This window comes from Callospermophilus lateralis, chromosome 14 (genome assembly GCF_048772815.1).
Source record: "Callospermophilus lateralis isolate mCalLat2 chromosome 14, mCalLat2.hap1, whole genome shotgun sequence".
Taxonomy (NCBI): domain Eukaryota; kingdom Metazoa; phylum Chordata; class Mammalia; order Rodentia; family Sciuridae; genus Callospermophilus; species Callospermophilus lateralis.
Genome location: NC_135318.1, coordinates 71,824,187 through 71,839,589, shown reverse-complemented (window position 1 = coordinate 71,839,589; position 15,403 = coordinate 71,824,187). Strand labels below are relative to the sequence as shown.

General features: G+C 37.2%; 1 protein-coding gene and 1 pseudogene across 2 annotated transcripts in view; one reads left to right on the top strand and one right to left on the bottom strand.

Moving 5' to 3' along the window:
- Kcmf1 (potassium channel modulatory factor 1) overlaps positions 1-15,403 on the bottom strand; it is a 78,503-nt gene that overhangs the window by 49,466 nt on the left and 13,634 nt on the right. The gene's annotated exons all lie outside the window — the stretch shown is intronic.
- On the top strand, positions 1,458-13,472 carry LOC143380683 (cleavage and polyadenylation specificity factor subunit 5 pseudogene; annotated as a pseudogene).

Sequence of the window (15,403 nt, the reverse complement as noted above, 5' to 3'; positions counted from 1 at the left end):
ATGGGACATGAGCTCTCTGCTCCTTGTTTAGTAACTTAACAGCACAGAACCTAGACAGGAATAAATATTATGTGTTGGAAATAAAACTATAGAGAAAGGTGAGAGAATGATTAAGACAGAATTCCAATTCATGGTTATGAAGATGTTTGTGAATAACCAAACATAGTGGCAAATGATTGTAATCCCAGCAACTCGGAGAGCTGAGGCAGGACAATCACAAATTAGAGGCCAGACTCTGCAATTAACCAGGACCCTGTCTCAAAATAAGAAATGAAATGGGCTGGGAATATGGCTCAGTAGTTAAGCACCCTTGAGTTCAATCTCTGATACCAAAAGAAAAAGAGAAAAAAAATAAAATAAAAAGATGTTTCTGAGATGTCCTATTTCTTAATAAGAGCAGTGATCCATTGATGCTTGTTTTATTCTTTTTTTTTCCTCAATACATACTGTTTATACACTTTTCTGAATGCATGACACTTTCCTCACACATATACAACAATTCTATTCTCAAAGGAAAGAACTGGCTGGCCACATATCATTAAAATAGCAAATACATGACTGTAATCCCAGCCACTCAGAAGATGAGGCAAGAAGACACCAAGCCTGAGGCCTCAGCAACTTAGCATGACCCTGTCTCAAATTAAAATTCTAAAAAGAGGGACTGTGACGTAGTTCGGTGCTTGCCTAGCATGTAGAAGGCCCTGGGGAGTATAGTTCAGTAGTAGAACACTGGCTTAGCATATTCAAGGCCCTGGGTTTAATTCCCAACACTGTCCCCCCAAAAAGTCTGTACAGGTTTAATACAGGTAAAACTTTAATGTTTTCAACCCACAGTTGGTTGAACTCATCAGACTATATAAACTTATGCATAAAAGAATCAGGACCAGGGGGTAAAGTTCAGAGGTAGAGCATATGCTTAGCATGTACTGGACCCTGGGTTAAAGAAGAAAGGGAGGAAAAGAGGGAAAGAAAACAAAGTTAAAATACCAAGGACAGAGTAGAAGAGAAAGAAATGAAGGTACCAAAACAAGATGAATTTTAAAAGGGATTCATTTAAATTCTGGATAAAAAATAGTTAAGGAGAATATAAGCGTCAACATTTAGCCCAAATGGGATGCAGGTATTTAAAGAGCCAGCAAACAAGCAAATTTAAGCTGAATTAACAGCCATACAAGCTATGTAACTATAATAATTTCTACAATATTTACTCTTGCCAGACTTTATGTGAAGAATGACATTCAGTTCTTTGTATCTTATTTTAAATGGTAAATAGTACAACGTAGTGACTGAATGGCAAAGTATCTAGAAACGAGAAACTAAAAGGCAGAATGGGCCATTAAGTAGAAGAGCTAAGAGGAGGCAATGCTACAGGGATGTGATAGCTCTACATGGCCTTAGCAAAAATAACTAGTACTCTGTAGCTACTGAGCTTAAAACTAGAAGGCATTAAATGCATCATGGTATCCTGGATTCTGCAACAGAAAAAGGTTAACAATGCGGAAAGTGGGTGTAACTGGAATCCGGAATTTACTTAGTAATAATAGACCAACTTTTTAAGTTTCTTAGTTGTTCATTTGTTTTGGAGCTGGGGATTGAACCCAGGGTCTTGCTAATGCTAAGCAGGTATCCTTCCACTGAGCTACACCCCCAGTCTGATTTCTGTTTTGACAAATGTGTCAAGGTAATAAAAGATGTTAACATTCAGGGAAAACAAGTGAGTACATGGGAGGTATCTAAACTATCTTTTCAGTGTTTCTGTAAATGGAATATTACTCCAAAATAAAAAGTTTATTTTTAAAAAATTAAAAAAAGATGCTTCTGGTTCAAAGGATAATTCTCTTATAAGGTAGTACATGCTCTGTCAATTAATAGGTTCTTAGAAATTAAAAGACAAACTGAAACCTGCTTTTGAAAAGATTTCTGCTTATTTCTCAGGACCTGGGTACCATCTAAATTGGAGGCTGAAAAAATTTACTGGGCCCATCAATATTTACTTTGGAATCTGAAGATGAAAATGTTAAGGACAAAGCAACTGAAACAATGGACAAGTAACAATCTTGTCTAAGCAATAATGTTATAATCAATTCTACCAGCTTTTACAACTACAGGTCATAACCCAGTGAAATCAACTAAGTCACTGTAGCTCTCAACTGGGAGGTACCACTACCACTCCCAAGGGGCACCGTAGAACTAGGAGGTGTAAGATATTTTTTGGTAGTCACAATGACTGAGGGTCAAGTAGCACTGGGGGGAAGTGCCAAAGATGTTAGATTTCTTGCAATGCACAGAAAATTTGAAAAAGATAAAAATAAATTTTAAAAAAGACTAATTTGAGGTGATAATTTCACTGGATTAAGGAATACCCATAGAACTGGTAAAGAAAGCATTATTTTGGGGTGCTCTGTGAAGGCATTTTTGTTTGTTTTGTATGCTAGGGAATGAAATCCTGGGCTCCCTCCCATTTGCTAGGCACCTATGTGCTATTCCCTTCCCTCCCTGAGGGATATTTCTGGAGAAGAGGGGTGTGTGAGTCAGTGAACTGAGTGAGAAAAATCTTCCCTCAATGTGGGAAGTTATCATCCAATGGACTGGGAGCCTGAAGAGAATAAAAAATTGAGAAAAGGGATTCCTCTTTTTCCTGAGGCTAGGACACTCTACTCTCTCCTGCCCATTGAAAACTACGTATTCTTCAGCCTTGGGACTCTGGACTTAAACCAGCAACCTCCTGGTTCTCTGGCTTTTGACCTCACACTGAAAATAACATCACTGGCTTCCCAGGTTCTAAGGCTTTTGTATATAGATTGGGCCATGCTACCAGCAATTAGTCTGTTAAGGGACTTCTCAGCCTCCACAGTCATGTCAGTCAATTCCTCTTACTTCTCTCACTTGTCTATATATACAAATCCTACTGGTTCTGTCTCTGGAGAATCCTGATTGATACTGTCATTATTCATAAATTTAAGATTAGTAAGGAAACTAAAGACTTTCAGCATCCTCCCCCCCCCAAAAAAAAGTGATGACAAATCATTTGCAGAGGCTGAGTTTACAGTACATTACCTGTACAGAATGCTTTTATAGCTATAACTTCCAAATATGCAAGAGACTCTGCTGAATAGATTTATCTCCAAACATTAAATTAGTACAGACTTATGAAACACAGAATTCTTGCTAAAGATTTTGATTAAAAAAAAAAAACATTGAAAATTTTACATCAATGTCATGCAATTTATATTTAATTTTTATTTTTTTTTAATTTGTGACAAAATGACTAGAAATCTATGTTGTAAAAACTTTGGGGCTGCTATTATTTTTCTTTTTTTACTCTAATAAGGTCTCTTAAAGTCTACCACATAGTTATTGCTGTTCCTTCTTCCAATTTATTCTTTATTCCTCATCACCTAGAAAAGGATAGGTTTAAATATCACAGATGCATATAGGTTGACAAAGGCGAGTTCCATCAGGTTTTCCATGAGATTATTTCACAAGGAATTGTTCTGATACTAACAAATAAGGTCAAACACGCTGGTGACTATTTGACACTACTTTTCTTTCTCCTTGTTGACAGTCTGTAATTTGTCTTATGATTGATATATATATATATATATATATATATATATAAAGATATATAAAAAGATGCCCCTCTTTCTTACTATATACAAATCGTTCTTTTTTATTCATCGTAACAATTTCCATTCTAGTATCTATCTACATATCCACTTTCCTACACTTTTTAATAGGTACGTTTTTATCCTTTCAAACCAAGCTTATTTCTTACACAGAAATGCAGGCATTTGAGTACTTCACTGTAATGTGTAAGGCAGTTACAATCTATTCATTTTATTTCAGGATAATCAATAGATATTAAAAATATTTGTTATAAAATGCTCCAGGTCACATCCCAGCAACCTGGAAGGCTGAGGCAGGAAGATCACAAGTCAGCCTCAGCAATTTGGCAAGGACTTCAGCAATTCAGCAAGACCCTGTATCAAAATAAAAAATAAAAAGGGATAGGGATATAGTTCAGTGGTAAAGCACTCCTGGGTTTAATCCCCAGTGCCAAAAAAAGAAAGAAGAAAAGAAAAAGAAACTAAATGATGCACTGGCTCCCCAAAATCTCTTAAAAATTGAACTGAATTGAAATTTATCAAAATATACTTCAAATAGGGTATTATTTCACTAAACTTTTATTTTTATTAGGTATGTGCTTTCTGGATGCTACAAAAATTTTGGGGGTGTTTTATTTTGGGGGGAGAGTGTTACTGGAGATTTAACACAGGGGCACTTCACCACTGAGTTTTTTGTTGTTGTTGTTGTTTTTAATTTCAGACAAGATCTCACAAATTGCTGCAGCTGGCCTTGAACTTGTGATTCTCCTGTCTTAGCCTCCCAACCTCTGGGATTACAGACATGTGCTAAGTCTGGTAGGGAAAAAAAAAAAAAAAAAAAAAATCAACTTTTTTGCTGTGAGCCAAGGACAAATAATTTTGCAAAATCACACTGAAGTACTTCCCAAGGTCTTTCTTATTTTTATTTTTTTGGAGGTACAAGGGATTGACCTCAGGGGCAGTTGACCACTAAGCCACATCCCCAGCCATATTTTGTATTTTATTTAGAGAAAGGGTCTCACTGAGTTGCTTAGCACCTTGCTTTTGCTGAGACTGGCTTTGAACTCTTGATCTTTCTGCTGAGCCATCATGCCTGGCTCCAAAGTCTTTTAACTTTGTATGGGCAGCCTACAAGGATCCTCACACTCATTTGCCATTTCCTACATAAAGGTCTAACCCTTGTGGAGCTCTAGTCTTATTCTGTGATTAGCTTCCCACTCCACTCATCCCACCCATGTCCTCCTCCTCTCCCTGAAGTGGATGCTTTCATCTTTCTCACTTCCTATATTTATGCCATCTTCAAGTTATTCCCTCAATTGTGTTTAAAACAACCAAAAATACCTTTTCTGCTTAAAAGCAAACAAGAAAACCATGGGTATGGCACCAGGCGTTTTAGACCTGAAGAAATCCAGGGTGCATAAAGAAAAGGCAGAGAAGGGCTTGCCTGTAAAGAAGTGGAGGTACTTGCCTGTAATCCCAGCTAATCAGGAGGCTAAGGCAGGGGGATCACAAATTTGAGGTCAGCCTGGGCAATTTAGCAAAATTAAAATTTATTTTAATTTTTAAAAAAGGAAAAAGCAGAGAAGGGCTAGGGATATAGCTTAGTAGCAGGGAGTTCAATCCCCAGTACAGATGAACAGAAATCCAAATGATATATCTACATGAAAATGAAAATCTTTCAAGGTAGTCAGGTTTTAATGTTAAGGCCTTCATTAATCAGAAAGAAGCAATTCTATGGGTGGCGGATGACTCAACCGAAAAAAATTAAATAAAAATTAAGTTGTACACTTATCCTATGACCTAGCAATTGTCATTTCTAGGCATGTATTGAGACAGTTATTAAATTATCTTGTTAATTCTAATAATTTTTAAAGTCTCGAGTTTTATGGTATAAAGTAATATCAACAAAAGAGCAATGTTTTTAATCTCCTATTTTCAAATATTTATATTAGTTACTTAATTTCCTGTCTCATTATATTCATTTGACCAAGGGATTTTTGACATGGATAACATTACTTCCTAACAGGTACTATGAAAATTTGGTTGTCACAATAATTGTCATGTTGACACTTGGAAGGTCACTATCAGGGATTCTAGAAACCTGTTGTGATCGACAATAATACTAATCAATGAAGAACTGTCCCACCTTCCCATGCTTTGAAATGTCACAACAGAAAAATCTATTTATAGTTTCTTGAATTTAAAATCAAGCTCAATTTTACAAGTAAATACAAATTTTGCATGATTTTAACATATACTTAAATCATCAATAATACAGTTGCTTGGAATGTGACACCGAGCCACTGCTGGAGTTCAAACCAGGAGCCTCTACCACTCTACCACTAAGCTAATCCCCAGCCCCTTGAGCATTTATAATTTGAAAGACATTACTCATTATTTCATTTTTATTTTATATTAGAGCATTCTGGTGATTCTAAAGTATGAGTAGAGTTCTCTGTAGAATTCTAATAAAAAAACAAAAATGATAAGAAAATCAACATCTTTAATCACTATGAAACAATGGATCCACATCCCTGGCCACCAGTGAAGAGAGAGCCTGACAGCCCAACCCACTCAAACAACTAGACATTATGGGCCTCTCCATATTGTATAAAAATGAATACTACAAAATATTAAGTACCTATGAAATATTCTTACCAAAGATAATAAAACAAAAACCTGAGTCAGGCCTCAGGAATTGAATACCATTCAAAAGAAATATGGGGAGCAGGGCATTTGTGAAAGAATAGGCTAAAATGGTATCATAAAAATGCAACCCAGGGGCTGGGGTTGTGGCTCAGTGGTAGTCATGTGGGGCACTGGATTTGATCCTTAGCACCACATAAATAAATTAAATAAAGGTATTGTGTCCATCTACAACTAAAATTTTTTTAATGTTTTTAAAAAATGCAATCCAGAATGTAGAAAGTTCTATCAAAAAATGATCTAATATTCTTAGCAAATAAATAGCATTTTTAAAGGGAAGTAAAGGGCTGTTATAAAATAGTGTACTTTTTATTTTATTTTTGCATTGCTGGGGTTCAAACCCTAGGGCCTTGCACATACTAGGCAAATACTCTACCACTGAGCTAAATCCCCAACCCATATATTCGTATACATTTCAAAGGACATACCAACCAAATGAAGTATGTGGACCTGATTTTAACAACATAACTTTATTAATTTTTTTGTTTGTTTGGTTTTGGTGGGGGAGTACCAGGGATGGAACTTAAGAGCACTCGATCACTGAGCCACATCTCGGGCCCCATTTTGTATTTTATTTAGAGACAGGGTCTCACTGAGTTGCTTAGTGCCTTACCATTGCTGAGATTGGCTTTGAACTCACAATCCTCTTGTCTCAACCTCCCAAGCCACTGGGATTACAGGAGTGTGCCACTGTGCTTTGGCTATCAACCTAACTTTAAAAAGACATACTGGACAAATGGGAAAACTGAACATGAATTCAGTATTAGATAATATTGAAGAATTATTGTTAATTTTGTGTATTCACATTGTGGCAGGATAATAGCAAATTCAAAGCCAGCATGAGCAACTTAATGAGGCCCTAAGCAACTCAGCAAGACCCAGTCTCTAAATAAAATTTAAAAGGGCTGGGGATAAGGCTCAGTGATTAAGCACCTATGGTTTCAATCCTCAATACCAAAACAAAAATATCATACACAAATATTGGCTATGGATAAATACTGAAACATTTATAAGTAAAACGACATGTGGGGTTGAGATTTGCTTTAAAATACTCAAATTCAAAAAAGCAGAAGAAATTGATATAAAAACAGCAAAAAGGCTGGGAGTATAAGTTCAGCGGTAGATCACTTACCTGACATGAGGCCCTGGGCTCAATTTCGACAATTAAAAAAAAAAAAAAGGTAAAATGTGATGTGTTGAAGATGGGTAACAGAACAAGGGAGTATATGAAGAGGGAGTATATGAAGTATGTGTTCGACAATTTTTTTTTTCAGTGCTGGGGATTGAACCCAGGACCTTGTGCATACAAGCACTACAACACTCAGTTACATCACCAGACTCTAAGTTGATTTAAAAAACCATCTTAGAAAAAAACTGATACAGAATCATCTGAGGTGCTATTGTTATACCCGGTTGACAGTCATCTATATGACACAACACTCTGTGAACTATTCAATCAATGCAAAGTTCCTTTTATGTCATCTGACATATCTATCATGTTCATAAGGACTCAATGACAGTCTCTGATAATGTCTATAGTGACACTTTGATACACCAATTTAGAAACACAACCAAAAGAGAGATATAGTTGCTATACTTGGCCTTGGTTTAGCTCCATTGGATTCTAAAACTATTCTCACTGTTCACAAATTCTCCCTTGTGTTTTCCTGTCCTAGCCAGTTTTGTTGATTGGAAAGTCTTTTTCTACTCTATCCAGACAAACCCCTTCTCAGTCCCCTGGCCTTCATCTGAACACATTTTGAATTGACATAATGTCAGAAAAGAAAGAAAATATTTATTGCTCTCATTGCATTATAATTCTAAATAGATAAGCCTTGTAATATATCTAGTTTTTAAACTTCCTTCCCTATTAGAATGCAATAAATGCCTCATTCAAGAGCAGGGACCATTATTTTATATAAGGAAAGATATCTTTTATGTTATTAGCACTCAAATTATATGGAAAGTCACTACAAAGAATAAATTTGAGGTGGTACATGTATTAATTAGCTTGAGTTATCCATTCCACAATGTATATATATTTCAAAATATGTTGTACATAGAACTTGAAAACCATCTGCAAAGAATTAAGGAAGATAGACAGATATTTCTATATCCAAGATGAGAATGATGAAGACACAACAGCTAAAAAACAAGTGCTTACCATGTGCCAGGCACTACTCTAAACATTTTATCTGTAATAACCAAATACAACCACCCTCAAGTTGCTACGCATTATGCTCATTTCATGCAATGAAGCATAAAGAGATAACTTATCCAAAGTCATAGTAAGTAACCCAGCTGGCATCTGAAACCAGGAAGTCTAGCTCTATTTTAGTCAGCTTTTTCACTGCTGTAACTACAAGACCTGACCAGAACCACTTCAGAGGAGGAAAAGTTTATTTAAGGGCTCATGATTTCAGGTCTCAGTCCACAGACAGCCACCTCCATTTCTGGGGGCTCAAGGTGAGGCAGAACAACATGGCATAAGAGTGCAGCAGAGGGAAGCAGCTCACATGATCAGGAAGCAGAGAGAGAGATCTTCACTTGCCAAATACAAATATATGCCCCAAAGTCACATCCCCAATACAGACCTCCTCCAGCCATACCCTATCCACTTTCAGTTAACACTCGTTTAATCCCTATCAGGGCATTAATTCACTAATTGGGTTAATACTCTCACAACCCACTCATTTCTCCTCTGAACCTTCTTGCATTATCTCACACATGAGCTTTTAGGGGGGGACACCTCACTTCCAAACCATAACAAGCTCCAAAGCTTTATTCCTAACTGCATTATTCAGCATCTGAGGAAAAATTTCACAGTAAATAGGAAAACTTTATCCACTATAGAAGTCTGGCCTTGGGATATCTATGAATTAATAAATTCGCTGAGCCCAAAGTTTTGGTTCTCTCAGTGCTCTCTCTGTACTGTATAGAGAATGGGCTGGAATAAGAGTAATGGGATCTAGATTCTAGTCCTGACTTTGTCACAAACTTAAGGTATGATTTCAAGAAGTATGTGTGACTCTGCCTTTCTAAACCACAGCTAGAGGTAAAGACGCAGGAATGGGAGTAGGTAGAGGCTGCTGCTGCAACTGATTTCCTTCTGGACCAAAAGGTCTTATTCTATCTTCCTCTTGATTTTATTGGAGGAAAAGGACTAAAATAAATTAATTCATTATCCAGCTGTTAAACTGGCCTAATATGCACAGTGAGATCTACAAAATCAGACCTGTACAGCTACAACACTGACATTATGAGACAAGTGGGTTTTCTACCTCTAGGATCCTTCTCTTCTGCTACTATGGAGAAAAAGATAAGGTTCACAGGCCTCCAAACTAGTCATCTTCTAAAAGGTCTGGTAAACTCAAGCCACAATAAACTGGAAAGAAGGGCAAAATAATCACATCGTGTCTTGACTTTAAGACTCCTAAACGTTTTTGCTCAGTCCGAATTTATTCATATTCATTACCCAACCAACTAAACTACAGTTCATCCCAATGACCTACAAACCTCCATTTGAATATCTAACAGACATATCTAACTTAATACATTGGAAACAGAATTCCTGACTTCTGCCTTCCAAATGTTACTCCCTTCTTCCTGCCTTGCTCATTTCAATAATTGGCCCTCTTCTCATAACTTGCTTTCACAAGGATGACCAACCTGTCACCCTTGGTCACGTCTTTTCCCCTACATTATACCAGAAGTCCGGTTGGCTCTACCTACAAAGTACACCCAGACCAGGGTTGGGGGTTAAGTGCTCGGTGGCAGAGCATGTGCTCAACATGTGTGAGGTCCTGGATTCAATTGCCAGCAACACACACACACACACACACACACACACACACACACACACGGCCACTCAGAACACCTCTCACCATTCAAGCTACCTTTATCCTCCACCTAGAGAGCTTCCCAACCTATCTTAATCTAACCTCCTCTGAAATACCTAATCATCTTCTTTAAAGTAGCCCACACAAACTATCCATCTAACTTCCATAATTATTTAATCTTTAGTCTTTGAATTTTTCTTCAGAATATTTATCACCATCCAAAATCATACATTTCATCTCTGGCCCTCATCTCTACTAAGATGTAAGCTCTACAATGAGAGGAACTTCTTAGCTGTCATCACTATTCCCAGCTTCAGTAACAATGCCTAGTATAATTGATTGTCAGTTTGTTCGTTCAATTATTCGTTCGTTCATTCATTCATTCATTTCATGGGATTGAAACCAAGGCTTCTTACATATTAAGCACATGTTCCACCACTGAGCCACATCCCCAGTCCTGACCTGGGTATACTTTTGCAGATAGAGCCAACAGGACATGTTGATGTAGGATAAAGGAAAAGGAGCCAAAGATTGCAGCCTGGTCATCATTGTAAAAGTAAGTAGAAAGAAGTGGGCCATTTTACTGAGATGAGGAAGGGAGAACCCAGGCCTCATCTCAGTAAAAGTCAAGAGTTCTGTTTCCAATGTACTGAGTTAGAGATGCCTATTAGAAATTCAAATGGAGGTCAAGAATATAGCTAAGTGATACAGCACTTAAAGGCCTGGGTTCAATCTTTAGTACTACTATAAAGAAAAAAAGGAAAAAAAAAACATATCATAAGGTATTCAAATGGAGACCTGTAGGCCATTGGGATGAAATAATTAGATATCTCTATTATATGCCAAACCCTAATCTAGGTGCTAGAGAAACCTCCAGCTATTGTCATTTCTCTCTCCCTCCACAGAAAAAATTCTTTTGAGGAAGGTCCCTAATTTCTCGTGCACACTCAGGATTTAACATATTACAATCTGGTCTCCAGCTTACTCCTTTGAAACTGCTCATTAACTTCTACAATCATCCCCACTCCAAGGCCACAGGCCAATGAACAATTTATTCGCTATTTTCTTGACTTTTCTGCAGCAATATTAAGCATATCCTCCTTCTGAAAAACCACCATCCCAAGTTTCAATACCACCAACACTCCTTCCCAGTTCCTCTACTCTCTGTGCTATTTCCATTCAGCCAGTCTCCTATTCCTTCAATATTAAGTGTTCCACAGGGTTTGATGGTTACTCTTTTTATCTTCCCAATCTGTATGTTCTCACCATGCCTGAGCAATTAACTTTATTGCTATGGGTTGATTCATCTTAGCGCAGACCTCAATCTCATAAGTTAGCCCCCCTAACATCTCTACAGGTGTCTCAAGCCCAACAAGATGAAAATCAAAGACACTTCTTTTTTAACTACTTCTGGCACCCACCTTCAAAGCATACTTCTCTGTCCTTTATATATATCTTGATGAAACCACAAATCCAAGAGTTTTCTTAAATTTTCCCTTCTTCCATAATCCTTATGCCTGATCAATCACCAAAATATATCTACTTGCCCCTACAACTGCAGCAAATATCTTATGGTAACTTAAACCGTCCCCCTCCTATTCTCCTCCCTGCAAATCCATTCTCCAGAGCATATCTTTCTAAAATACAAAAATCAGATCATATTACTCCCTGGCTCAAAATTTCCTAAAAACTAATTCCCCATTTCCCTACTCTCAACAAAGTTCATCTCTTGGCATCAGTCCTCCTTTTCTGCTTTAGTAATGCTATGCTTTCTCCTACACGAAGAGCCTGGCAACTCAACAACAACCTTTTCTTTTGTGAGTACCTTCACAAATTCATCCATGAAACAAAGGAACCTGCCATATCTGTTTTCCCACTATACCTTGTTAAGTATACCTTTATCATAGTTCCTACTACACTTGTCTCATCTTAAGAGGTTGGAACTCCCCAGTGCCCAGCCCATCTCCATATAAAGAATTCAATATATGCTTAATAAGTTAATGGTTTAAAGCAGAGTCCAGCAAGCCACAGTATGCAGTTCAATCTGGCCCATCATCTATTTTTGTACAACTTTTTAGCTAAGAATGGTTTTTACACCTTTAAATAACTGGAAAATAATAATAATAATAACACAGCTATAAATATTTACACTACTACACTGCAGTTCAGTGGTAGACAGCTTGCCTAGTTGCCTAGCTTTCAAGGTCCTGGGTTTGATCCCCAGCACTGCCAAAAAAAGAGAGAGAGAAAAGAATATTCAGTGGTATATCATGTAAAATTCAAATTATATGAATTTCAAATTTCAATGCCGATATTTATTGGCTCACTGCCATGTTCATCTGTGTTTATGTGTGTGTACACACACACACACACACACACACACACATATATGGTCTTAGAGCTGCTTTTCTACTACAACAACAGAGTTGGAGTACTTGCAATTGAGAACACGGAGCAACATTTGCTATCTGGCCCTGTATAGAAAGTGTGCTGACCTCTGAATTAAATATAAATAAGATCTTGCACTCTTCTGTTAATGGCAGGTGACAATGGCTTAGCAAGACACAGACAACCACTGCCTGTACTGCACAGGGGTAAGTTTCCTCTACCTCCCATTTTCTAGTTTTTTGCTCTCCTTCCACTTTCTGCTAGTGGCCATGCTCACCAGCATGTCTGTAGCACTAACCAATAGCTAGCAGATAGGCTGCAGGGATTGGGGTAAGCAGGCATTCCACGATGAGCATAAGCAGCTGATCAAGTATACCACCAACCTCTTACCACTCAAACTTTTGGTACAAAAGAGCTCCTTTATGAGCATAACTCTGCTGCAGACGGATTTCAACACATGAGGAAAGAATTTTATAAAACTGACATGAAAGGGATTGTAGAAGGAGTACTGATTGTATGAGCAATACTACCTCATGTGACATGGGGATGACTTTCTTCAAATTACCTGGTACTGAACGAAACACAGAAGATGAAGTTGAAAGACTAAAATGCTAAATGATGGAGATATTGGATCGTCAAGATAGAGTCTTCCAAGGCTGAATCACTGATGACTGCATTGATAACTGGTGGAGACCAAATTTTGAACCTCTGCAGTTGTCGACATATTCCTGCAAACATTACAAAGCCTAAGGAACATAAGTAGTTGTTTCTGATTCAGCTTCAAGAGAAAGTCTTGTTTACAGTCCCTAAAAATTACAAGTTGGTAGATGCCCCTTTGTTTGAATTGTATGACAATGTGCCAGGATACGAACTCATCACTTCTATTTCTACTCTCCCTCAGTTGTTAAGCAAGTTCAGTTTCATATACAATTGAATACCTGCACAGAAAAAGTAAAAGAATCCATTTCAGTGAGCACAGCTATACCTAGTGTAAAATAGACATCTTAAGAAAGTTTTTATTTTATCTCTTTTCCAATACCTAAATTGATACCTACTTTATATTTAAATAGTAAAGTTAATATGAAGAACTAGATAGTGGTGTAAATAATGTAGTTTATTTACTTTTGATTCTAGTAATAATTTTTGTGCAACATTAATGAAAGTGAATTTGTATTTTTTCCATTGAACTTCAAAAAATCTAAAACAATACAGTAAGTTTTTTAATAATAATTATTATAAAATACTTATAAATAAACAGAGACTTTTTTGATAGAACCTAGTCCAAAATCCTGGCTTTAGCACTTGCTATCTGTGTAATCTAGGAAAAATAACCTCTCCATATGTAATCTAAAATATAGCATACCTTACCAGGTTATTTTGAAATTTTAATATGCCTATTTACTGAGGTCCCTGCTACAGGAACCAATCTAAAAAGTACTGATACAGAGTATAGCTGAATACTGAGAACCCAAGTCTGGGTTTGAATTCCAGCTCTATCACATACAGTGTCACCTTGAGCAAGATACTTAACTTCTGGGCATATCAATTTCTTCCTCTATAAAATGGGGTCATAATAGACGTCTCAAGGGACTTGTGAGAATGAAATGAGTTGGTACCTGTGAAATGCTGAGACAGTGCCTGGCACACATTAAGTTCTCAATAAATACTGCTATTCATATGGCTGATGCTTGTTTAATAATATTTCTCCCCCTCTGATGCTTCACCTTCTGTAACTCTCATCCCCATTCCCAAGAAGCCCACATTTAAAAGAGAAGACAGGCAAACAAGTCAGTATTTGTATGAGAATACAACTACAGAAGATGGCTTCCAAATCAGTTACTTGGTTCTCTTAGCTCACCAACAACTTTTTTTTTTTTTTTTTTTTTTGGTACAGAGGCGCTTTACCACTACTGAGTCACATCTTCAGCCCTTTATATTTTTTATATTAAGACATAGTCCCACTAAATTCTTTAGGGCCTCACTAAATCACTGAGGCTGGCCTGCAACTTGTGATCCTCCTACCTCAGCCTCAGCCTCCTGAGTACTGGGATTACAGGCATGTGCCACCATACCCAGCTTAAGGTAACTTCTACCCTGTTCTTGCTCCTAAACATGAACTCACTATTTACTGCCTCCTTTATGCTTTCTTCCTTAGAAATAGCTAATCCCCAGGCTTCAAAAAAAAGACAAAATTCTTATCTCTAACCCTGATGTGTCTCCCCTGAACCCCAGCATAATTATTTTCCAATTCTAATTTCTATCAAATATACTACCATCATCTTAAATTCAAAATATCAAAAGCTGAAAATCATTCTTTATCCTGTGCCTTCCTCTTTTCCGAATTTACTAGAAGAAGATGCATCCTGCAATCTGTACGGAAAGAGAACATGATTGACCTTAGTGTGGCAATTAAAATCCTTCACTTATCTACCTTGTTCCAACCTCCACTTATCTCCCATGTTAAAAAAAATAAATAAATAAAAAATACCATTGCCTTTCATTTATGCTTTGTCTAGCTTAGAAAACCTTTTTGCATGCACTGGCAATTCATCTCCACAACAACCCTTGGAGAGAGGCTACACAGGCGTTAATATCCCTCTTTTAGATGAGAAAACAGACTTCTAGCACTGAACAGGAAGTCAGAACAATAAGTCCTTGTCCCACTTCCCCCTGGAAACCTTAGGGAAGTCAATCAATCTTTCTAATACTCCTCATTTTGCCCACTTACATACAGAAGTCTTCTGTTTCAGAAACAATTGTTCTCATCACTGGCCCCATTCATTCTCTCCAACACACCTCTTGTTTTCCTAGCTTTGCACTTTACCCCTACCATTCTCTCACTTGGTGAATACCCCTTTGCAATTC